Raw genomic sequence first — 27,137 nt, forward strand, 5'->3', positions numbered from 1 at the left:
ACCCCCACAAACCTCCTTTTTATATTACATTGCCAAAAGCACACTCATACTACTGTGCATGGACTATGAGCCTTCATCTCAAGTAGGTGATTGCTGGTACAGAAAAGGTATTGAGGGAGCACCTGATATATCTGTAGCAGTATAAAAATTAAGAATTTAGATGAGGTATCTAAAAAACGATGAAAAAAAAACCCCAAAACCAAACCAAGAAGTAAATACCAGTGTTTAGTTTATTCCTTTGCCTCTTTTTTGCTCTGTTGTTCACACTCAGCATTTTAGAGACCCTAAGCAGGTCAGGCAGTCCCATTCTACATGTGCTTTGCAGAGAACAGGAATGTGTTAAAGCTGCATAGCAAATTCCATTCTGTTTTGTAACTGCATTATCTCATAGCATGCAGAATTTGGAAGGTAATGTCTTCCAAGAGTCTTCTGTCATCAGAACTATAACCCTGTGTCACAGAGATGCTATGTGAAGCTACTTAGGTCATTTAAGCAAAAATATTAATGTGACAACTAATTTTATGTTCTTTATTGAATATGTCTACCCAACTTTATCTTGATTTTCAGATTTTTGGAGCCTTAGGGAAGTACTGTACCTTTTAAATGGTGTTCAGGGAATTGAGAGTGCTCAACATCATTTGCAATAAATCACTTGCTTCTGAAGGACAGCCTCAGGTTGGAACTCTCCACAGCCCTGAGTTCTGGACCTACCATTACCACCCTCTCTAGGATATGCCACCACTCAGACTTAGAGTGATCTTCCAGTCTATAAGGTGAGCTCTAGTATTTTTCTATATGGTTTTAGTTTATGTAAAATGTGAGATAATTAGGTCACATCAGTCTGCAAAAAATAGAATTATTTTAAACTAGTTCATATTTTGTTTGCCATTGTAAAAGAGCTTATGCAGAGATGCTTGTTACTTTGAGACAGGACAGTTTGATTATGTATGTAAATTCTTACACTTTTTCTGTCATAAAGAAATACAACAGTTAATCATCTTCTCACAGAAGCAACACAATAATAAAGAAACTGTATTTTTGCAGTGTGTTGAACATCAAAAATACTTGAAGAAATTGTCTCCCCTTGGCATAAGTCAATCCTTTGAGACAGTATGTGAAAACCAAATTTTGCAGATCCTGGGGTTTTTTTTGCTCTGTTCTCCACTTGTTCATCTCTGAAAATATTGGTATCTTCTTTGAGCTACTGTGAATTCACTTATTAAGGTTTATATTGTTCAGTTACTGTACCATTGTTGCTACAAACTATGCACAATGAAAATCTGTTAGAAAGTAAATAAAACTACAGCAGCAATCATTTGGATGAGAAAGGAAAAAAAAAGGGTCTTACCATTAGAGTTTAGGACAGATACAAGTACTTAATTCAATCTTATATCCAGAATGAGTTAGTTCCCTTGGAGAAAAGGGTAGTAAGGGGTCCTGTAGTTAAAGGCTGTGTTCTCTTGTATATGCTGAAGAACATAATGTAATTATATTGGAAATTATAAATCTAACATTTCCTAAATCCTTCAAGCTAAATACTGAGTTGTATTTTTCTGTAATAAGCTTATATACATCCAAATGTCATAGAAAAGTACAATTATAATTATTAAAAAGTACAAGTATAATTATTGCATTTAGTTATTAGAAATGAACTTGTTTCCTCAGCAAAGAGCACGTGAAACAAAGGACCATTGTCACTTGCTGTTGGTAGCCAGTGCACCCAGAAGGTCTCAGCTCACAGAATCAGCATCAGTAGCCAATGTGGAGTCCTGCTGTAGCTGGACTCAGCTTCATTTCCTACACCCTGGTGCAAGCACAGTCCTGCCCTTGTTTCTCCTGGCTGCACACCAGAAATGGACCTGAAGTATTTCCTGAGGAACAGCATGAAGTCCTCATATGGGACCCCACTCCCTGTCACCGTGTCTTAAAAAAGGGGTGGCACTTTTCTGCCCACACTAATTTTGTGTTCCAGTATTGCAAATGGTGATAAAAATTTAAACTATGCCCTGGTTTAGACATGGATTTTTTTTCTATATAGAGAAAGAGCTAAAAGAATGTGGCCAGAAGCTACTCAAGCCTAACACTGCTCTAGACTGGAGAAAAAACTCTGTGGATTTTTCAAGATTCTGACTCCTGGCTAGAGCTGGAAATAAAGCCTAGGTGACAGTATTCACACTCCAGTTTTATGTAGGCTGTGAGTGAGATAAAGAAATAGGTGAAAATATGCAGCTTTCTTAAGGGTTTACTTAGATTATATTTAAGTGTGTTAACACTATAAATAGTAATCTAAGGCTTTTAGAAATATTTTTTATTTATTATTATTTTTGCTTTGCATATAGCAAATGGAAGAAGAAGGAGGAAACTGCACTAGATCACAGAATATTGTTGATCAGAACCAAAATACCTTTACTTACAGCCCAAACTCCTAACCATTATACCACATTTCCTAAAATGGTTTACAAGGGGGACTTGGAAGTAGGTGATCATGACTGCCTAAGGCAAATGACCTAGTATTCTTGGAAACTTGAGAGTGGTAATTCCTTTAACTGCAGTAGTAACTCCAGTTTTTAATAAGTGATAAAATATTTCAGAAGGCTGGAAGGCTCTACTTAATATTTCTAGAAGATTAACAAAAGTCTATAGAGGAAGAAAGGGGAAGTCTGATTTTTTTCCCCCTCCTAAAGGGGGGAAAAAAGATAGAAATTTGTAGCAAAATACCAAGATTCATCTAATTCCATTACTTCCTTGCATTTTCTGGGTTTTTTTTGTTTTCCAGCTGCATATATATGTGTGTGTATATATACGCATATATATATATATATACATATATATATACACACACACATATATATATATATACACATATATATATGTACACATATTTCTATTCTCAGTTACTCAGTTCAGGTCCAAAGGACTATTTAACACTTTTCAGTTATGTGTCAAAAAACCCAAATGAGATGAAATGCCCTCTACTGTTTAGAAAATGTTCTTAAATGCCTTGTGTAGACTATGTAGCTGTCTTTCAGGTAATTGAGATTGGGCAAAATTCAAAACATTTAAGGAGCAAAGTTTTCAATTTCAGTTGTGGGTGTTGCTTTCATTAAAAGCTACAGATTGTGTATGCCATGTCATATCATTAATTAAATTGTGCAGAGCTGAGAAGAACAAGGCATGAGGCATATGCTAGTCCTTGCCTTGGAGTTTGAGGTGGGCCTGTTCTGTGCCCAATGCTCTGTTGTCAAGCAAGAAGTTGAAAAGTGGGTGTAGAGAAGCCCAGCCCAATGCACAAGAGCTCTGCTGTGAGCAGACCATTCAAGGCTTCACATTGAGCTTCTCATGCACCTCATTCACCTGTGGAAATTGGCCCATGGAATTTCCCAGAAGTGAATTTTCTGTACTTCTGTAATTTTTGCTGATTCTTTCCTCTGAAGGCTTTGTTTTTAAATTGGTTGTTTAGTAAAGAAATAGGATTTACTTAGGAGAAAGCACTTCTGTTGATAACGCTGAACATTTTTAAAAGAGAGATTAGACACTTCTCTCCATATTTGTGCACTTTTGTTTTTAGAAGTACTGACAGCCTGCAGCTTTCACTAGTCTCAGGTTCAGGTTCTCAAAAACCTCAAGTCATGACTGGCATAAAAGATGCAAATATGTCCTGACCCAAACCAGCTTTTTTGTACTTCTTGTCTTGCATCTTTATACAGACACTGTTGAAATTAAAATGTTACAGATTTTTGAGACAGGAAGCTAGTAGTAATGAAAGCTCAGGAAGTACTGAAAATGCATATATCACACAAATGTTTCCCTGTTAGCTGGAATTACAGCTGAAATGAACCTCCTTTATTTTTCTAAAAGCATCCCTAATGGCTGGGTTATGTTGCTGTAGTCATGCACTATAATGATGGTCTACAAAACAAGTAAGTAAATGAGGAGGTAAATTATGTAAGTATGTGCATTTTTTCTCAAGATAGGAAGAATTAAATGTTGGAGAATACTCAGCCTGAAGCTAATAGACATAAGACACTATGGAGCATACCAGCAATAAGGAAAGCTCTCAGTTACCCCCAGTCCTTACTGGTGAGTTCTGTAGGTACATCTGTAACTCCTCTGCAGCATCTAAGTTTGGATGTCTAATCTCTCCTTATAACATTGATACAGAGATAAATGTTTAGCTAGGGCTGAATCTAGCCTTTAGGCTGTGTCCTGAACTCTCTTTTCTCTCAAAGTCAAATATTATTTTTAGCTTTTATTGACCTGACCATCTGACTCCACTCAGCATTTGTTTCTGGTCAAATGCACTGCTCCCACTGTCTAGGGCTAAACTGACTTACCAAAGAAGTTGTGTTCTTCTGGCATGAAATGGGTTTTTATTACTGAGGTCCACAGTGCAGATCATTGGAAGTTATGTAATAATATGAAGGGACATATAATTGAAAGGCTGTCAGAAGATAAAAGGGTATCAAGCTTCCCAGAGCATTCACATTGCAGCTCCTGAATCTGGCTGACACTGAAGGAGCGATTCAGTGCTCCGTGCCGGCCCCTCTGGTAGCAGCTCTGCTCCTCCTCACTGCTGCCTGTTGAAATATCAGAGTCTGCAGCAGAGAATTTAATACAGGAGTTTGCCATTAAAGACATCAGCTGCTGCATTTCACAGTTACTTCTAGCTCAACTCACCTGCTGGGGACACAGTACTTTGTCCTTGAATAGGCAGTCCTGCCTTCATCCTGTTCTTCCCACTGGAGCACCGAGAAGTAGAGTGTGAGTACATACTGAGCAATGCACAAGTGAGTAACTGCAATACAGGCATATATTATTCTTGGATTTAAATGCCAAGCAATAATCCATGGGAAGTAAAAATAAGTCTTTAACTATCCTGACATTCTCCTAAATGTAAAAAACTGTAAGAGATGCCTTGTATTTACTACAAATAATAAAACTGAAGCATTACGCTAATCAAATTCAAATCAGTTCAACTGCATAATTTTCAGTGAATAGGTGCTTATAAAACACAGAATGAACTCCAGAAGGGAAGGTTCATTGCTTCCTAATCAAAAGCAGTCAGCTTTAAACACCAGCCAGTCAGGTGATAGGTTTGTCATTTCTCAGCTGTGCTCTTGGAGGGAATTTGCCAAGAAGGCTTGACAGCCTTTAAACTTCACAGAGCATTTTTTGCCTGTTTTTGAACATCATGTTGAGCTACAAAAAACTCCGGGGAGACTGGGAGGAGAGGCAGAATAACAGCAGTTCTATTAAAATATATTTGCTGCAGTGAATGCCAAGCAGAGTTTATGGTGTGAAAAAACAAGTAATTCCTGAAAAGAAATGTTGACCCCCCTCAGGTCTGATTCTTTCTTGTCTAATGGTGTCCAGCTACTCTGGGGGACTGAGGAGTGTCAGTGATTAATTGCCTGGATGTCAGAGAAATAAAGGCTCATAATGCATCATTAAAAGCTAGAAGTCAGGGTGTCTGAACTATCATGGGAAACTTAAAATTAATCTATTTACTGCCATGCACAATTAACACTCCAAGTCAGAAATCATTTGCTTTCCTAATTTAGAACAATGGCAGCTCTCCAGTGAAAATGTATTTACAGTAGTTTTACATTGCTTTCTAGAGGCTTAGTACAAAAGGGAGAGACAAAAATTAATATGCACCAAGGCAGTTAAAAAGAAACCTGTCTTTGAACTGTTCTTTCATTTTAATCAGCATGAGCTCTGCTAAATAGGGAAAAGAATTATGGGTAGGAGGTTAGCAACTAGGTTACTGAGGGCAAATCACTCTCAGGGGAATAAGTTTGCAATCTGAGCAACAGAGTCTGAGCTGTGCATGACTTGGGGTGACCAGGTCTTCTCTGTTTCAACATCAATTGCAAGGTGGCCAACCTGAAGTCTCTCAACCAAATTCCCCAACATGAAGGTCTGTTCTCCTCTCCAATGGCAATTGTGCTAGAAGAATTTTTCAGTGTCTTCTATTTCTATTTTCCAATGTCTTTCTAGTGTTTTCTATTTCACATCCTCAGCTTTGGGATCTCATACATGTTTTAGTAATTTTTGGTATTGTTTGAAGTCCCCATAAGCTTCTTAAATGGCTTCTTGGAAGGATTTTGTTGGATAATTTTTTCTTGTAACTTAGGTTATAAAAGTAGCACCATAAACATTAATTGAAGAGCCATTAAGCAGTAGGGCTGTTTGTTTTGGGTTGATAGAGGACATAAAACTTCATACCCTGTGGTGGAAAACAATTAGATCTGATGATGAACATGCTATTAAATATACCATTACCAAACTTCTATCAGTTTAACTTTAGAAAATAGCAACCAGCTGTAGTCAAAGCATACACAAAGGATAGAAAGTCATATTTTAACTGTCATGTCATAGCTTGTTATAAATATTGTCATTTCTAATGTTTTATGCTAATGACAGTGACTAATAGTAGTCATTACCTCTCTTCATTCTCATAAAAATTTCCTCTAGAGAATATGATCACAGCTAGAGTGCTGTTTAAAATTAAATTTTGTTTTTCTAAAATAGATAACATAAAAATATTTAAATACCGACAGGTTTGTTAACTATTTTATTTTGTAATAGCATGTGTTCAACAATTACAGCTTTTGTTGATTGTGCCATAAGTTGAACAGGCATCCCTTTCAGAAACATTTCTGGCATGCTAGTGTGTCACATCTCTGGTGTCTGAACGATGGAATAAAAGGTGAATCTCACAGAAGCCATAAAAAAAGTCTGATGCTACCCCTTTAGAGGCTTAATATTAGAACATTGAATTTTCTCATCCATTTCTTATTTCAGTTATGAATTCTGCTTACTTGACAGGTACAGAGTACTTCATTATGTGCACGAACAGAAATGCTTAAATGGATGAAGCAGCTATTTACGTCTGATAGGAGCTAAGTGGGACATTAAATTAATGCCAAACAAGTGAGTGCTCATTTTAGTTTTGTTATAAATGGCTGCAGCACAGCAGTAATGTGTTGACTCTTACGTGCTGACAAGTTCTATATTTCTTACAAACTTCCCTTAGAGCTCATCGTGGAAAGACAAATTCACACTCTGCATGATGAAATTAGCAGCAGATGCATTAATAATTGAATAAGGATCTCTGGAGACACACTACAGCTCAGAAAGAGAGTTGTTGACTGGCTGGTTTAAGTAGAGGCTTCTGTTCTTATATATATGCACTTACATAAGCCATGAGTTAAGAGCTGCTGCCTGTATGTAGCCTTTGATATCAAATCCACTTCCTGCTCTTAGAAGACTTTGCAAAGTTACATTTGACAGGTCCATGAGCATACTGACAACCATTAATCTGGGCAGAGCGTGGCTTTGCTCATTCCCCCTTCTCTCTGACTGTTCTTAAACTTCAAGGCAAACTGAATGCAGTTTCTTTAGAAATCATCTCCAGACAATGAGTGGGATATGAGTGACTGGAAGACTTTCACTGTATGCCAGACCCTTGTCATGGACCTCCATTTCTGTAGAGTTGAAAGTTTCCTGAAGTGCAAATCCCAGCTTCTCTCACAGAAGGATTAGGGTACTGACATCTTCCTTTCCAGCAAACGTGATGTTCTTTGATTTAGCCACATGCCCAGGTTTTAGAGGGAAGAAATTTCACAGAATCACAGAGACCACAATGAGTCATCTGATCCACTTCCCTTCTCTCCCATCCTAGACCACATTGCACAGGCTTGTGTCCAGACGATTCTTTAATCTCCGGTGAGGGACACTCCACAACTTTTCTGGACAATCTGTTCCAGTGCTCAGTCACTGCAAAAATTTTAAAGATTTAAAAGATTAAAGAAGTTTTTCCTCATATTCCGGTGGAATTTCTGTGCATCCGTTTCTGCCCATTGTGTCTTGTATTGCTCAGCGCCACTGAGCACAGCCTGGAAACATCCTCTTGACACCCTCCCTTCAGATACTGATAGACACTGATGAGTTCCCCTCTCAGTCAGCTCTTCTCAAGGCTCAACCAGCCCAGCTCCCTCAGCCTTTCCTTGTAAGAGAGATGCTCCAATCCCTTAATCGTCTTTGCTCCCCTCCACTGGACCCACTCCAGGAGCTCCATGTCTCTTCTGTACTGAGGAGCCCAGAACTGGACACAGCACTCCAGATGTGCCTCACCAGGGCTGAGTAGAGGGGCAATGCTCTTCCTGATGTACCCCAGGACAGCATCGGCCTTCTGGGCCACAAGGGTACACTGCCAGCTCAAATTGTGTCTTTTGGACAATAGCAAAGCAAGCAAGAGGATTGCCAGAAAAATAACTCTGCTTTTTAAAGATACCATCAAGTCTTTGATGTAATTTTTAATAGTTACTTTGCAATCACACCAAATAATATTATGCTGAGAGGATATTGACAAAATAGTGTGATATTTCATCCACAGCAATACTATTGCAGCAAATTCTTCTGGGTTTAAAATCAGAACTTTATTCCACTATTGCCAAGAGAGTGATAGTAATTTGAATAGTCTAAAAATTTGTTCCAGTTTGAGAAAAGCCAAGATTTAGCACAGTGTTAGTAGATTAACTCCATAGAGCTCTCCTAACTATGCATGCAAACTTCAGTCACTGGTTTTGAGCACAGGTTGAATTGACTTCTGTGTTTTGCTTTCCTCCAGGTTTTTATAAATTTTATAAATTTTATATATTTTATAAATCTAAGGATCTCTAAGAAAAACTTAATATCAAAATATCTATCAGTGTATTTTCTGGAGTTTCATCACCAAAAGAAATGCTAATTCTAATCTTAGAATTTAAATATATTGCAGTATTTTGCATAAGCTACAGTATGATTTTAAAAAGTGGTACAATCTTTAAAGCAGTACTTAAGATTCAATTGTCTTTAAAACAATACTTCAGTTCCTTCTATTTAGATATGCAATTCTTTTTATTCAATAACAGTGCATATGTTACTTATTCAGGAAGAGTTTGGTATGAATCTCATAATGGAAATATGGAATTTGAGATCTTTTTAGTATGAGAAACATTTAAACAGTTTCTGTTGTCACTTGAAATAAGAGTTAAGTCACAGAGATTTATGTTTGTATAATGAAGTATTGTCTCAATCTAAATCACAGAATCACTAGGCTGGAAGAGACCTTCAAGAGCATTGAGTCCAACCCATGCCCAAACACCTCAACTAAACCATGGCACCAAGTGCCACATCTAGATACTCTGAAATACTCCACAAGTGGCTCAGCTGAGGAAAGAACAATACGTATTTTTCTTTGTGATATTGAACCACAATGCAGATATTAAGAGATCAGAGACAATCAGGTGAAGGAGTAAGCATGCCAAAATAATACCCTGGTTTCAGCATCATGTCTTCTTTTGGAGTGCTTGGAACAAAGATGTGAAAATTGGATTTACATAAACTTTTTTAGTCAATAGAGCTACCATTTCAGAATTATTATTTTTCATTTGATTCACACATGTATAGTACATTTCATTGCTGTTTAAAAAAAGCAATCTTCCCATCATCTGAGTTTTTAAGGAAAAGACTAAGTACTCAAACAAGGTAATGAACTGCTAGATGAGAGGAATATACATGAGTTGCATGGACCAAGGAGGAATAGAGAGACTGCATTGACGGGGCAGAGGGAGAGAGATCACGAGTCATTAACTATGGCTTTATGCTTCACATCTCTCTACAGTGGGTTTAATCCTATTAACTGATTTCCATTCATTCTGTTATTTCCATAAAATAAGATCCTGTCTTCTCCAGGTTAGAAATGAATATTATGCAGTCCAATAACTTTTGTACCTATTCTTAGCATACATAAGGCACATCAGTGGCACCAATGTTTATTCTTAACATCTGAAGTAATCACCAAATTTCACAATTCTAGCAGTTACCATTCCTGTAAAAGTGATATTTCTAAAACCTTCTAGCGAGTGAATAAACCAATGGGTTTTATCCATGTTTTGCAGGTCACTGGACATTCAAAAGAGCAAAGCAAATTAAAAGAACTCCTTCCCTTTTTCTATGACAGTAATTTTTCACTTGAGTATATGAGCATTTGCTAATATAAAAGCTATTGAGGAAGATATGAAGGGAACTTCTTTTAATACTGCCTTATAAGGTAGAAATAAATGTTGCATTTCAAATCCAGCTCTCCTTGAAATTTTATTTCATTTTAAAAGGCATCGAGCACCACATTTTTGTCTCTGGTGACTTACAATCAAACAAATCCTCTTAAATTGAAAACAGGGTTTTCTAATTGTCATCCTGTAACCTCAGCCTGAAGATCAAGTAGCTACATTTTCATTTTTGTCTTATCACTTCTGTTGATGTTTCTGCAGGCCATAAAATTTTTACCCCTTGTACTTTGCCCTTCTACCCTTCATGGTCTTCCTCCATTGTCCCCTCCTGTTATTGTTGCTGTTGTTTTATTATTATTATCATTATTATTACTATGTTTCTTTGAATATTTGCCCAGATATTGTTTAGGTGCATCCTTTTTTTGGAATAAGTTGGCAAGTCTGTTAGTACTCCATTCACCTATCTGTACTTTTCTACAAATTACCCAAAAGAATAATTTTTCCCTTAGAGTCAATATGTGAAATAAGGGGGGTGGGGGGAAGAACAATTTTTTTTTACATATTTTTCTTAACTTGAACACAGTTGTGGAGAAACTGGTATATGCTGCACCCTCCATAAGTATTCTGAGAGAGCACAAGCTATAGGAATGACCAACACAACTGAAGCAGAGTAAGATGCTGCAGCAGCAAATTATTGCAGAATATCAGTTCTTTCCTCAGGAGCTCTTGGGATGGCAGACTAAGCATGGAGAGTGTCCATAGAGAGTTCTTGTCCACTGTGTTCAAGCGAAACAAATATACAGGGTTGAAGTCACTGTGCATTTCCAGATTATCCTCTGAGAGCTGTGATAGCTGTGCTGAGTTGGCAGGGCCAAAAATTCAACACAGCAGTCTCCACAGAATGCATTTGACTTCTTTGTAAGCCACTCTGATAAGAGAAAGGTCAGATGTTTCCATATATTCTCTGTAAACCTTCTTTGAATTTAATAAATTGAATGGGATGCCAATTAAACAGAATGATCCAAGCTTTTGGATAAAATGACACCACTTCATTCATCCCAGTAAGTAATACCATGATTCTACTTCTCCTGCTATTTGAGAAAGTAGGACCAAAGCAGTTTTTTGAATGTAGGACCAAAGTAGTTTTTTGAATGTCCTGTATGAGAAGTGCAGGCTTTTCTGATCACAGACAAAGTTTGGTATTTTTATTAGTTTTTCCCTTTTAATTTCCAGTCTACTGAAAGAGACTTCTCTCCCCCATCATGGTTTTGTGGGTTCCCTAACATTTATCAATCCAATTAGTGTTGTCAGCTTTCTTGCTTCTCTTCTATCTCTTTGATAATGCAGAGATAATGCACAGGAAATCTCCTGACCAAAATAAAAATGTCTTGTTTGAACTTCCCTGTGCAAAAATGTCTAAAATTGAGCAATGACTTAACACCTGCAGATCCAAAGTCTTCCATATTGCACAGTGGATATTTAATTTTCCTTTAAAGAAATATGTAACATGATGGGGGGTCTGGGTCAGAGGCAGAGATGACACACACTCCCAAGTTCCTGTGACAAACAGCCTTGAGTTAATTCCTGCAGCTCCTTTATAGGACCTCCAATTGCACACGTGATTTGTTGAGGTCTTAGCCCCATCCAGCTGTCTGGCCAGTGAGACATCTGCATTTAGGGCTAAATGCCATTTGGCTGAGGGTGCCTGTGTAGATTTGAATCCTACCTATCCTTGCCCACCCAGGGACTCCAATGCTACAGAAATGGACTTCTTCTTCAAGGCCTCTTTTAGGAGCAGATTTCCCACTGCTGAAACAGTAAATTCACTTTTGTCTTTCAGAGACTCTTTGGAAATGCCTCCCACACAGCTGCAGTTTCCTGTGCTTTCTGTTACCTACCTTTGCTAATCATACCTCTGTGGAGTTGATACAGGTTCAGAGGTTTCTGCAACCTAAAAATGCCAGTCTTCATGGGATATGAAGAAATTTAAGAAGACAGAGCCAGTAAATTTTGGTTACAATCCTAATCCAACATGGAAGTTCAATCCATGCACTTTAATCTTCTGTAAAGTAATATTTAATACTCATCTCCACAGTTATATTTGTATGCTCTGAATATCTCCTCTAATGTGCTTCTGAACTTGTCATTTTAAGATATAAAACCTTTTTGAACATAGATGGTATAGTAAAGACTTTCTAAAGATAATTACAAGTTCAAACACTTCAGTTAGGGCAGAAATTCCTCAGTACAAGCAAATGGATCCTCTTAATTAGTCACTAGATAAATGCACGAAGAAAGTTAGAAAGGCTGGAATCTCAAGATGGAATTTGGAGACACAAAGCAAGATGGAATACTTTTTTCCTCTGAAAAATAAAAAGCTGTCTGCCTTGGAGGCTGCCTAGCAGGGATAACTGAAATTTAGGCAAGGAACAAGGATATTGTGCTTACATAACTGTGCTTGCATAGAAATTACCCATGAAGACTCAAGCAGTACAAGGTGCTTCAAAATCAGGTGACAATGCAGATTTAAAGGGATGACTTGGAGCAGCTCCTGAAAACTCCTGAGCCCAGACATGAGCAGAAAGCTGGTTGTTAGCACAGGAAGTTCCCTTGTCAGGGCAACAGATTCTGCACTCTCTGTAGCTTCAACAGCAGACTTAAATGAAGTTAATGCTTTAAAAGTGAACCCAGATTTGGGCTTATTTGTTTCCTTTTAAGCAATAGTCAAGAAAAGACTGGCAATGCATGCATCATTTTCCATAGTATTGAAACAGGCAACAAATTATCTGTGTTTATATAAATAAGAAATAACACAGGTTGGAATCATATTCTTCTATGGGTTAAAAACTAAAATGATCAGCATGAAGCACCCTCATCTCTCAGTAAATGGAGCACAGATAAAGGCTGCATGTGTTGGCACCATGCTTAATAATCATCTTCCACTTGAGCATGGGGGCTTTGTGAAATAAGCAGTTACACTGATAAACAGAGGACCTCTCTCAGACTGTGCTGTGGACCCAGAAAGAGATGGCCTGTTGGATAGCCAGTGCCAAATCTAAGCTAAGATTACAAAAATAGAGATAGGTTACCCAGGAGAGGTAACTGCCAACAGAGGAACTTCATCCCCAGTCTCAGAAAACTGATGTCTCATTTTTGTCTCAAAGGGGAAGAATTTACAACTTGTTATTTTGTTGTTTTTTTTTTAATAAGATGTCACATTGGTCTAGAATTTTTTGTGTTAAATGTACAGAACAGAATTCAACATCAGGGTTCCTGTAGAAGACCAAAGTGAGGTTTGCCATGTTCACTCTTATTGAGGGGTTATGGAGTGATGTTTTCACCAGAATTATGCTTGTTCTCATTGCCCATAAACACATATTTATGAAATGTATTATAAGCACTTCAGTTCAGTGCTTACTAGGAGTTAGGCATAGTGATTTGTTCAAGCTCATTTGGCATTTTTTAAAAAATGTTGGTTTTCTCTGAGCTTTTCTGCTTTTACTTGTTTCTAAATTAAATTAATAATAAAATTTTCATCTACAGGGAGCACTGACAATTTAGCCACTAGAATTTTTCAAGAATTTTAGGTGCTGATTAAAACAGACTATTGGGCTACAAATCAATATAATATTGTAATTACCCTTCCCATACAACTGTTTATTGTTTCTTGGGCATCACTTACACATCAAAGATGTCTCTTTTAGGGATGGACACAATGGCTTCTAGATACTTTCTATGAATCCAATGAATTTAAAATCAAGGAATAAAAAATTTGTATCCAGAGTTCTGAAGTACATCTTACTGCATTATGTCAAAATGCACGTTGCATATTGGTGGCCCATTTTAACATAATCTCTGCGATTTCTTGTCTTTTCAGTTCTATCCTACTTATATATTTATGCACTTCCTATTTTGAAATCTCACTTTGAGTCATAATCTTTTATTCTAATTGAAGTATATTCAGCATCAATCTTTATATGAATACCAATTGGTGGAATATTAGCACTTTATTATGGTTTTCCAATTATTCCTATTGCTTTTTATCATAATCTCATCCAGCTTTTTAACTTCTTCCAATTGACCCTCGTTCAAAGAGATATTTAAGATGTGACAATATTGACATAGTCAGCGAGCAAGATTTTTTGTAATGACTGGTTGTTTAATTGGTAGGTGAATGGAAAATATTTTGAATATTTGGGTACTCACTCTGAGTTTGTCTATGAAATCAGGAAGAATTATCTCTTCAGTGAACCTCAGAAGAGGGTGCAAGGACTGTGAGCCTTTTGCAGGCTCTTCTAATGCATCATATAATGACAACACTGAAAAAATTATCCTGAATTAAATACAAAAATGTAATCTATGTTCCCTGTGTTTTGTATGCATCTGCTGTTCTTGTGCTCCAGATCTCTTTCTTAGAATTTCTACATGCCCTATGCCCCAGAAATATTTTCTTTAATATTGTATTATGTTTAGCATTTCCATAAATATAATTTTGAGTAAAAACCACTTATTTTGTAAATATTTGTGAACTGTTGAAAATCATTCAGCTCATCCCAGTATCTGTGGATTCAGCTGGAAGAATGAGGAAAGCATAATATAACAGTGGCAAATAATTCACTTAAAGAATACAGTATATATGCTTCAGAGATACAGATACCTCTGTAGAATCCTGCATGTATCTGTCCTTTCAACAAAAGGGCAGGTATTTCCATCACATGGATATTGGTTGGCAAAACTGGTTCTCTGTGAGAACTGGAAAAAGGGACAGCATGACAGATTTTGTCAAGGGCAAAAGGAGAGAAAAGGGCAATGCAACAAAAAAAAAAAAAAAAATATATATATATATATATATATATATTTAGGCATATAATTTAGAAGATTTGAATGATCCATATCTAGTTAAGAGTGATAAATGTAATAACTGTGAAAAATAAACATGAGAACTCATTTAAGCTTTTTACTAAACCCACAAAAGTTGGACTTGCCATAAGCTATAAAAGATGTCATTAAATCTTTAGCCTTTACAAATTGCCTGTTGCAGTTTCTGAGATACTCCTTTCTCTCCCAGTACTCTGATTAATTGTGTGCAACTCCAGGAATTGATACCTGTAAGCAAGTTGCAATGTCAGACAGACAAAGAAAGTAAAATATAAAGAGAAGTCATATCTTACTACAGTGAGAAATCCTGTTCACCTCCGTGGGTCTCATCATAGGTGTATAGGTGGTAAGATTTGTCTCTAAATTGATGCTGTGCTAAATATGAGAGCACAGCAGACAGTTTAATAAATGGGCTACATCAGGTCAGTTCAAAGATGTTCTGTGGAGTACAGTCTATGTACCAATAAAAATCTCCACGATTTTTATTAATTCAAATAAAGTAGCACGCTGCCTGCAAATATTTATAGAGATCAAGCAGACTCACTTCGGGACAAGTCCTTCATACATACCAAAGGGACCTTTCCTGAAATGTAAACAGTTGGCATCTGCTGAACTATAATCCCTAAATCAGAAACACAAACGTTTGGATTACCAAAAAATGGAAAGCCTCATTCTTTATTGTTGACCTCCCAGCACATATTTTTTCACTTTCGGTGTTGTGTGCATGACCAGCATTCTTTATTCAGGACTGGAAATGCAGTGACTTTTTGGCATAGTGACCACAAAGGACAGTGATGATTAAATTCAAGCAAGCACAAACCCTCAGTGATGTTCACTGACTTCAGAAGATTTGAAATCAAGCCTTCAGGTCAATGGTACACATGTGCTGCAGTATGAAGCAACTGAGATTTGATGCCCTTAAGAATCAGATAAATGAAAGGATATTTATTTTACCCCTTTAAAAGAGTATATTGATCTGAGAAAGGAGGAACTTGAGGAAATATAAATTACAAGCTTGTGAGTACCATCATTGAAATCTATTTGGTTTTATACACAGAGTTTTAGCATCCCACTGCACCAGGGACTGTGTTCAATAACTGTTAAGTGAAAACCCTTACCAGACCTGGAATTGTTGTCTGTCATATGTACAGTGCATATATATGAAATACAGAATGAATGTGTACAGAATATTCCATTGTACAAACTAAAGCTGTAATAATGAGTGAACTGCTTTGATAGGAATGCTGAGGGAATGAAATTTGAAATTATTTTCCAAAGTAATTTCTTTTTGGATAAATGATGGTTTTTTTTTCTTGAAGAGATTAAATACATAGCTATTGAAAAGCACTTGAAAGTTAGAGAAGAATGAGAATGAAATTTAGGTGTTGGTGCTGAGAGCCAGGGGCACAAGCAGCAATCTTGGAATGTCTGCCTTTTCTGGTTTGTGCTGTGGTTTTGGGCTTTATGGATCCCAGTAGGACAAGCCATGATTAAGCTGGGGTTTCATGGATTTCAGTTTTACTCTTCCCAAGCCACACTCCAGCCACTGCTTCCAGCCTCATACCAGGGTCTCCAAAAGTTGTTGGAGCTTTTGCAGGTCCAAAGCAGGAGGTGAAAGAGCGAAGTGCTCCAGGTCAGCCTACCTGGTGAGGGGCTTTCCTGCAGCCTCTGCTCCTTAGGGTGGTGGATTGGTGACTGAAGTTGGGTCTGGCAGTGACATCTCTGAACCTCTGCGGAGCTTGAGGCGCTCACCAGCTGCTGCCTTGGGCAAGATGACAGGGAAGCAGTCACACTTCCTCTGAATTCTGCCTAGCTTTACACACACTCATGACAGGTACTCAGTGAACACTCAGTTGTTTCCTTTTTGATTTCACAAATCTATCTGGCTGGGAAGTAAATTCTAAATAAGTTTCAGGGAAGACTGGAATTGTCTACATTATAAGAGTTTGATGCCTTGAAACTGCTAAAAAACAATAAAAAATAAAATCAGTAAAATACCTCTAAGTGCAATTTTAATTGTTTCAATAAATTCTTTCAAGTTATATTTTCATGTAATTAATTTCTGGACAGTAAACTTCATTATACTCTAATAAAAAGGGAAGGTTTTCAAAGAAAGTTGCATATTGAATTTTAGGTCTGTGCATTAGAATTTTCATATGACTTCAAAATTATCAAAATAATTACTTCTTATCTGTGCAAACATGAAGGGTTTGTCTTCATTCCTACTCTGTCATAACAAATCCAAAATTCTTGGCAGTAAAAAAGCATGCCCTGAAACCTATTGTCAATATTCACCTGTTTCCCTTTTCATAAGAGAATGTGATTTTACCAGACATCTATCCAGCTACCTGAAAAGCTGATTCCTATGGGATACATATATAGTTTATGTCTTAGGAGAAGAGACTCAGCTACTTAATTATTGAGAAAATTGTACAACATTTCAAAAAACCAAGACTTTAAAAGCAGAAAAGAAACCAGAAGGGAGAAAAAAAAAAGGAAAAATAAGAAAAACCTTAATATTACAATCCATTGATAAAATTAAATTAGTTATCATAGGTTTAGCTTAGCTTAGGTAAAATATTTGGGGACACAAAAAATATTTCATAAACACAATGAGATCTGTCACGTAAAATCCTTATTCTTTCTTCAAGGGCCTGTCAAGAAAACTAGGTTTACTACCTAAATTTTATTTTTCAAAGTAAAAGATAGAATGTTCTGAAAATCAAGCTGTCACTAGTTAATGCTGTCAAAATAACATGTCAATTTTACACACTTGTTCAATTGGACTTCACTTTTTCTTCCTCCTCATTTTAAATTATGTTTGTTCATTTCTTATTCTCTGGGCCCTTTCTTCAGAGTCCCATGGAAACAAAACATAAAATCAATGATGCCAAAGTTTATGTAGGCTTAATATTGGGATGAAAAATGAAGATGCCTGATCCTGCTGTCAATAAAATATATTTGTGTAGTTCTCCATGTAGCACTTTGAATAGGGTGAGTGACAGCAATCTCAATCTGAGAAGAGAAGGAGTTTTATGGCCATATTGTATGGGTGGCTGGTTTTATAATAGCCCAAAACAAAACATTCATGATCCTTAAACAGATTCAGATTACCAAATGTAGACAGGTAAAGTAACCATGCACAATGCTGTGGAGTTCCAGGCTTTTTCCCATGTACTGCCCTGCTAGGAAAGCATGCCAAGGATTGTAGTTTACCAAGAAAGAGGAGAAATATTTCCTCCAAGGAATCTTTGGGTTCAGCAGGAAGTTCTCATGGTTCCTGTAGTCACTTGAGGTTATATTATGGTAATTAATTCATATATCTAGTCTTTAATGCCTCCAATAAGAATGTCCTTGAAAGCAACCACAGGCAGAAGGGGACAGCTGAGGTGCCACACCATTAGTTCAAATATGTAAACACTAGAAAAGGTTGTAAATTCACATTTCAGTCACTTTGTGTGTGTGTGTGTGCATTGCCTGGCTAACCACATGTGCATCCATAGGGATACTATATCTCTGAAAGGACCTAAATTACTTGCTTTGGCTTTGCTTCTTCCTTTTGATATTGAGCTGTCTATATGAATTGAAAGTGAGAAAATAGTTAATACCATATCTATTCATTGTAAACCTTTCCTGACTGATGACTTGCCTTCTCCTGGCATCCAGCATTGTAGCAGAAAGCAACTGGGATAACCTGCAGCTACAACTAATTCCTAGAGCTCAGCTTCTTTTCTAGGGAAATGTACTTTTCCTTAATACTGATGTTCAGGCTCAGAAAAAAAATATGTATCTGAGGAAAAATTACACATGGAACTTCAGGCTGTTGCTCCTCTGGATGATAGTTACCTGTTTTTCCTACAGAGAATCATGTGAATTGTTACCTATCATTGCATCCCCATGTTCATCTCTTAATACTTGTCAGTATGAGACACACCACTTAAAAGAAATTTGCTGTCCAGACTGGGCAATTTCCTTATACAACAATATATTTTTTTCTTATTTTGTCTTGTGGTTTCATAAGTGCTAACAGATTCTTACCCAGTGCTTTTTAAAATGTCTTACACAGACAGAAAAGGTAAACAACAGCTAAGCAATTGGTCTGACAGATAGTGCAGTCCCTCAGGAGGCATTCATAACATCCACACCAACACTGAGTTATTCTCTCTCAGGAGCACCATTAGCAGTTATTTCATCACTGCTGTGTCTGTAATTCTGTAGCATCAGTCCCAAGGCTGGCCAGTTCTCCTCAGCAGAGGTTAAACTGTAGGCAAAACCACTTCACTGTTAAAAAGAAAGTAGAAACCAGCCTAAAGTGTTAAAGTTCCAGTTTAAAGTCCCATTAATATAGACACTTACAGATAAAATAATCAAACTGTGAACACAAGGGAGTAGCGTATTGACTTATTTTTAATTGTGCAAAAAGGAACAGCTTGCATCTAATCTTTTGTTTACATTAATAATTCATTTTGGTTTAAGTATGTTTTGATCCTGAGTTATTCAGAAAAATTATGGTTTTGAGAAGGACACGGTGTCATTAGCAACGTAAGTCGGATATGAGCTTTGAATAGGATGCTATTTGATGACCAATGTAATCTTGGTAAGAGTAAATAGTAAATAGTATTCAGAAATTGACAGCTTTTTCACATTTGTCACATTTACTGGAAAGCCATGTGCCTTTATGGTTTGTTGAAAAAGGTATGGAAAGTCAAAAGTGGCTACAGAAAATAATTCTGAAAATTAAAAAAAAATACAGGACAATGTACCAATAGTGAAATAGATTCTTAGCTATTACATCAATCGAGAAAAGACTGAGAAGTAACTTGACTACAGCCTTCAGGTACCTACAGGCAAAAAAGTATTCCTGACAGTAAAGAGCCCTCTCATTGAGGAGGAAGGAATGTGTAATTAGCTGGAGCCAAGAATTCCAGACTGTTCCCCCATCACCAAATTAACAATGAGAGCTTTCAACCATCAAAGCCATCTGGGTCTCTTAGAAAGATATGCTGCACTTCACTCAGAAGCTACAGAGGCTGATAGATGACATTTTGGCACCACGCAGGAGCTTAGACTAAATGCATCATTTCTTCTGCCCTTAATATCTGTTTCTGAATCTAAATAAAAAATGGATAAGGTTAACAGAATCTGGCCCTCAGTCATATATATTTTATCATTTAATTGCATTTCCATTTGAGGGTTATAATTCAGTTCTCTTATGACTTCATCTCTGAAACTTTTCTACAGGATACCAGAAACAGAGCATTTCTTATTCTCATAATTAAACTTTGAACCAAATAAAAGTTCTTCAGCTTACAACTCCGAATTAGCATGTCAAAAATTTTAAAAAATATCATTTTAGCTTCTTTGTTATGAATGAAGAGAGCAATCATATAGCACAGCAAAGTGTTAATATCTGTTATAGCCCTTGAGCTATACAAATGTGTGGTTTTGTTATGATCATGCTTGATATGCTATGTCTTGACTAAATTTTATTTCATTCTGTTTCTACAGGTTAGTGAGACTTTAATCAAGAAAAAAAATATCTAATGAACAGTCATTTGAAACACAGCATTTGGAAAGGTCAGAATGGTACATTACATCCTTATTATCCAAAAGAACAGATGAGTTTAATATCCTGGCAGCATTTTCCTGTGAAGAAGATATTAAACAAGAACTGGAAATGGTACAAGGTTCTTGCTTCCTTTTCTATGACAAAGATTGTAACAAGATGATGGAACTACACAGAATAAATCCCTTTCTGCTTTAATAGTTCAACTGTGAATTCTGTCTAGATTTCAAAAACCTAAGCCATGCAAAGAGCCAGCATGCATGCTATTTGTTTCAGTTCCTTTACTACACACTTTCCTGCTTATATGGTCCATTTTCCATTAATATTTTCTAGTCTTGAACATGGGAAGATATGTTAACAGAAGGTGCACAGTGCACCAAGTTTTGCTTGATATGTTGAACTGCAGGAAATAATGTACTGCATCAGCACTGCTGAAAATACAGATTTTCCAGCTTCACTTTGAATAACCTAAGAACAGAGATAATGTATTCCAACACACAACACATGGCATGTGTCCTGCTTTGGAGAGTCTCTGAAGGTATGGAACTCTTTGAAGGCAAAGGAATTTGCAGTGTATCCAACAGGCTGTTTTAATATGAGAACTGTCAGAATTTCCTACCTTAAATTATTATCTGCATGAAGACTCTTCCTTTTGATTATAGGTCTAAGGGGGGAAAAACCTTCTGGGTGTTGAATTTCATCCCTAAAATACACCATCAGGGTCCTCATGTTAAATCTTATTATGGCAACTGAAAAAGTGCTGTGCTTAAAAATGAAAAAATTAAGTATACAGCATGCCCCTGTACTAGTTACTTATATGCAGTCCTCATGAGATATGATAAATGTGGTATTATCCACAAATGTAACAAGATAGATTTTAAAGATATAAATAATTGTTAAAGAGAACATTTTATATCATTCCAAAGATAAAAAGTCTTGAAGTATTACTGGCTGAAGTAGACCTACATGGGTTTGCACAAGCTCACAATTAGAAATCATGTTGAACCTCTTTTTCCCACACCATCTTGAAGAAAAACTTGTCTGTGGTACATTATGTGCAGCATCTTGCTGAGAAAAAACATTCTGCTTTGGTCAAGAGAGACAAAACAACCATATCCAAAATATGTTTTCAGTATCTTGACTGAATGGATAAGTATATATATTATACTTGTAAGTATATATATTATTCTTGTTGGGTTTTTTTTCCTATTTTCTTTTTTTTAAGTAATTTTATTTTCCATTGGGGATTGTAAATGTATTTTTCATCCTTTGTTTTACAACTATAAAGTAGGATAGCTTTTCAATGCATTGGCAATGTGCAATCTATTTCAAAACTTCAAAGGATTTGCAAAACTACAGAAAAAATCCCTAATGGGTGTTTATTTCGTAGGTGCCTACAGAAATTAATGCTTTCTGTGTGCCTAGAAAAAGTCCAATAGATACAAGTTTCTATCAAGTCCCTTGTTATTAAGCTAACAGTCCTTGAAACTGAAATTACTACAAATAGCTCTTTTCTTCTTCCTAACCAAATATATCAGCCATCCAATATGCCACATACAAAAATAATAAATAAAACTATTTTTAGTTCCTAATTATTATTCACAGTATAAATCTGTGAATTTTTATCATTTATATCTTTTATAATTGCTAAGAACTCTGATCATATATACTTTTGCTATGAAAAAAAAAATAAAATATTTGCAGTTGTATCCATCTTCTAAAAGATAATGTTTAGGGCATGACTGAATAAAAAATACAGGGTTTTGAGGGGAGAGTCAATGTGTAGTCCCACAAATATCTCCAGGATTTCTTAGAGAGTCAGTCCAATGTATCAGATGAAGGAACTGGGGTTTTTTTATACAGTTTTTCATTCTCATGATTGTGCAAAATGTTGTTGCTGTGTCACACAGTATTTAACATGGGGAACACCTTGAATACATTGTTCAGCCTTATTTAGTTCCTCTATAAAATGGATTTTTTTTCACTATGTGATCACAGTCATACTTTTTTCAAAAATTACCAAAATAATCAAGTGCATCTTATGAACCAATAAAAAAGCTTGAACTTGAGCTTTAGGAGACACCTCCTTTTATCAATTGTTTCCAATAAATAATGTGGGGTTTGGACATTTCCATGAAGTCTTTCTTCAGTGAGGATGGTGAATATGAGTTTTGCATGTGATGTTGTGCCCGTGAACCCATGAGAACATCTCCAAGTACAAGGATCATGTACGCCTTTGTGAGGTACATTCAGTAAATCAACAGCCAAACAAAACTGACAAACAAAAAAGATGAGGCTGATGGAAAGGTGTCATATTGAAGCAAGATCACAAAAGAGACACATCAAAGCACAACAGGCTATGTGCAGCACACACATTCCCACAAATAGTATTTTGTGCCAGGAGTTGCTGGATCATTGTAATCCCAGTAACAAGGACACTCAGACTCTGTGAAACATGGTTTAAATATTTAAACCTTTATTGCAGCTAACACTTTAAAGGAAAAAAGGTTAGCACAGATGATCTTACATCCATCCGTTCAGGTGCTGGGGAGCCCAAGTTATGCACCACTCAATGAGCCTCCATGCAGGCTCAGTATCCTGTGCAGATCCTGTCTGTGTAAAGGTTACCCAATATTTCAGTCTTTTGAGTTCCTGTAAGGTTTTCTTAAAACAAAATAACTCCATTAATCATTTTCACTGTCAAAAAAAAAAAGGATACACACATGGGAATTTGTTGCTGCTGCTTTAGACAAAGGCAAGGAGTTGGTGTGACCCAGTGGCAGCTGCCCACAGGTTACTTCATTACAATCATCCAGCCAAGCTTGTCCTGCAGGCAAGGATGTGCAGAGCACAGCACAGACCTGGAGCTCGTGCTGTGTGCACAGCACATTTTGTGTGCACAGCACATCAGGGCAGGCCTGGGCCTGTTTGGGACAATGGCTGTGAGACACTAACTCCCCTAGCAGCAATGGTCTCCTGGTCAGGATCTCAGCACACATGTGCATGCATACCTGGTTTGCATCTGCATATAAAATCTGCTTTTGTTCTCCAAACTGAACTGGTAATCAGTATTAAAATCTGCATACATTAAAAACTGTGCATGTCCACTGCAAACATGCCTCTGTACAGGTCTCTGTTTATCAAGCTGATGTTGTGCCAAAGTCAGATAGCTTTACAATTACAGAATTTATTGCCTCTAAAAGGCTGTGTAAATACCTTTTTGCAAGTGTGATTTTTGCGCCTGTAGCTCAAATTCTTGTTATACTTGCATTTGAATTTGTTTTGTCATACAATGTTACTTGGTATTATATGAATAACAATCCATGAGCTAGAAAACAGACTAAAGTCAAAGGAACAAAGTCAGTTGCATTATTAAAGAGAGATTAAAATAATTTGACGTGAAAGGCATTTTAGAGACAGTACAGCCTGTCTGACTTGCTGATTTGCACAGAACCCAATACATCATTCAGCTCTGCTACCACCTGACAGCTGCTCAGCATCTAATGGGAAATGTGAGGGTAATCACAGTCCAGTTCATAGTGGACAGGTGCTGGCATCACAAAAATCATCATCACAATTGGCACTAATTGGCACCTTTGTTGACAGTCTCAGCAGAGAGGCCACTGAATCCGCACAGAGGCTTCCTTGCAAAGTCTGCTGGCTTGGGATGCAGGGCTCAGCTCATCCTTCACTTAAACCATCCTTAGTTTTGCACATATTTCCTGGAACACAGTCAGGTCCTGATGCTCTATTTGCCTGAAATGTCTGTGAGCATGGATATTACTGTGGCATCTCTCTGGAGGCAACACCTCTGCACAGAGGGTTAGACACCCCTCAGGGACAGCAAAGCCTGCAACTGATGCTGGCCAGGAGAAGAGCCTGAGAGCTTTGGCTTGGGTGGAAGAAGACAAAAGGAGATCAAAACCAAATGCTGTTCTAAAGGAGAAACTACACATGACCCACATAGAGCTCCTGTTTCACACAATATTTTCTTAATTTTAGTTAATTTTAGATACAACTGTGATTCTGTAAAGTTCTAGTACCCACTTTTACTCTGTGCTTCAGTTTATTCTTTTGTATGAAGGTCCTATTATTTGTGTCACTCTCAGACATAATATGAGGTTTTGCTAACTGATCAGTGTTCTAAAGTATTTAAACATTTCTAATGGAAGCCAATAGACACATTAAATATCAGGATTCAAATTTATAGGAACTTTTGTTTCTTAATAATTCTATTAAATGAGTTGCAGGCAGTGACTATTGAATATTTCCATTTTGCATTTATACATCATTCAGCCTACTGTAAATACAGTTGCATTAAATGCAGTTTCTTCTGTCACCTCAGCCTATCTTGTCCAAACCTGCAATTAAAACTAATTTTCCTTTAGTGTATAGAAACCTGTACTGTTTGTAGGTTAATTATCAGTTAATATTTTTTTTAGCTCTGTAGACAAGTAAGGGTGATTAGTTTGATTGCAATAAGCAGCAGTAACTGAAGTATAGAGATGTTATTAGAGCTCATTACTACCTTTTTCCAAAGTGAAGAAAGAAAGGCAGGCAGGTAGGAGGGAAGGAAGGACAATAAACAAAGGAAGTAAATAAAAAGTAGGAAGGCTGGATAAAAAGAAAGAGAACAGTTCTAATTTCATGTGTATGGAAAAGATGTTGAATTTATTGCACATATGTTGGTCAGTAGATGGATAAAAGTGAGAAAAAAAATCCCTAGAAAAGTGATAAATGAAATCAGGCAATATAAATCTTAAAGCACTGAGAAAATATGTAAAAAGCCCAAGGTTTGTCTGTATCTGAGGAAGAATGTACTTCCATTAGGAACAACAAGGTTATAAGATAGTATCAACACTCAAAACACCAAGGTTGGAAGATTATAGGAGGCTCAAAACACCACTAAGCAAGAGTCTGAAATTCTCCCCATTGATTTTTCACTTGTGTATTACATCTGATCCCAAGGAAATACCTTCTCATTTACATGCATCTACATAAATTCTGGATGAAGCCACCAGCTTTTTTGTCCTCCAGTGTTAACAGTGAGCAGTGGCTGCTATCCTGTGCTCCCACAGACACTCTGGAAACAGAATATGTCATCGTTAGCCTAATGAGGGGAAAGGGGGAGAGAAAATGCTAAATGCTTTCTCTCTAGCCCAATTAAAGGAGAGAGAGCAAGATGAAGAGAGGGGGAAGGCGTGCTGGAGGGAGAGCTGTGTACGTGACAGATTTCTTCCTGCCTTTAGCTGCAAGAGCGTTCTCGTTAGGGAGAACTGAAAAAGACAAGAGGATGTGGGAATACAAAGCATAAATCCTTTGACTGAAATCAGACTGTGACAGCATGGTCCATCAGTCTGAGCTGCACATTACCTTCCAAAAATAGCTTGCTTGGGAAGGAAAGAATATGATACCAAGTACACTCTTGTCATTACTGGTCTTAAGACAAATTATCCATACAAATAGAAAGGAACAAAATTTGTCTACCTGCTGAAAGCCTCCTTGGCCATCCACAGTCCCCTTTCAGGACTGCTGTAGAGGAAGAGAACTACTTGTGTGTGAAGGACATCTCCAATTTAGAGGTTGCTGAGCTCACTGACAAGTGCCAACTCATCCTTTATAAAGCAAACTGAAGTGATCCCATGATGTTTTGTGCCAGAAACACCAGGCCTGGTAGAAAGGGTGTCCACATCCCTAAAAACATGTTAGGTCCCAAACTTGTCCTGTCCCATAGGCCTTGGCACTGCCAGGTGGTACCTCACTGGGCCCCGACTTTTGCCAGGTACCACAACAAAAATTTCCCATCACAAAAAATTGCAAGCCAGCACTTAGGGCCTCATGTATAGGTTTTTTCATGACTCAGAAGTCTTTGGGGGTGAGTGTGTGTTTTGGAATCCAGGTGAGCTGGGAGCTGAGGCTCCTAGCTAAAATCCATGGTGTGAAGATTTGCAAGGTATCACTGAAGCTGAGGAGAATGTTCTTTTTCCAAACACAGAAAAGAATGTTGCATCCAGTGCTATGGCATGACACTGTACACACATTCTCATATGACAGAAGAATACCTGCTGCTTTAAACTGCAGCAGAGATACAAATGGACTTGCTGGAAGCATTTCTTTGCTCCCACAGCTCTGCTGTTGACTCCACATGCGGCTAATGGCACCTTTCTGCCATGCTGGGACTGCATATTAAAAACATATCGAGCCCAGGGGCCCCAAACACTGAGGACTGCATGTGACCCAGGGTCCATGGGCAGGTCCACAGTGTCTGCAACAGCAAAAACAGGTGAGGAGGCAGGTGAGGGGTGAGTCAGTGGAATGTTCTTTATGCCCAGACTCTGAAATTTTACAAGACCGCATGATTGCATTAAGATGCAAAGTTTTTCCACGGGTTAAAGAGACCTATGGCCAAAGGTAACTAGGAAGGTGGGAGTTTCTTTATTATCACATCAGCCACCAGGTCCTGATGCAATTCCAAAATTATATCCCACACTGTTCTCATTACCTGCACAATAGCCTGAGCCATTCAGTGGACAGAAGAAACTACCTTGCATCCCTATTTATATTTATTGCTCAGACATGAGCTGAATGATGAAAAGCAGGATTGACATGCCTAGTATAATCCAGTCCTCAAATGT

At 37.3% G+C, this 27,137-nt stretch overlaps 1 protein-coding gene across 6 annotated transcripts in view; it reads left to right on the forward strand.

Annotated features, from left to right (window-relative positions):
* Positions 1-20,708, forward strand: part of KHDRBS2 (KH RNA binding domain containing, signal transduction associated 2) — a 336,355-nt gene extending 315,647 nt beyond the window's left edge. Inside the window, exons 11-14 of one of the 6 annotated variants that reach the window (XR_010783412.1) lie at positions 568-773; positions 3,859-3,920; positions 6,832-6,936; positions 20,445-20,708. The gene's annotated coding sequence lies outside the window, so the exon portion shown is untranslated. Of the gene's footprint in view, positions 1-567; positions 774-3,858; positions 3,921-3,970; positions 4,296-6,831; positions 6,937-20,444 lie in introns of those variants that run through there. The other 5 variants (XR_010783411.1, XR_010783413.1, XR_010783414.1 and 2 more) reach the window with 5 other exon arrangements.
* Positions 20,709-27,137: the final 6,429 nt, after the last annotated feature.

This window comes from Molothrus aeneus, chromosome 3, assembly GCF_037042795.1.
Source record: "Molothrus aeneus isolate 106 chromosome 3, BPBGC_Maene_1.0, whole genome shotgun sequence".
Classification (NCBI taxonomy): Eukaryota; Metazoa; Chordata; class Aves; order Passeriformes; family Icteridae; genus Molothrus; species Molothrus aeneus.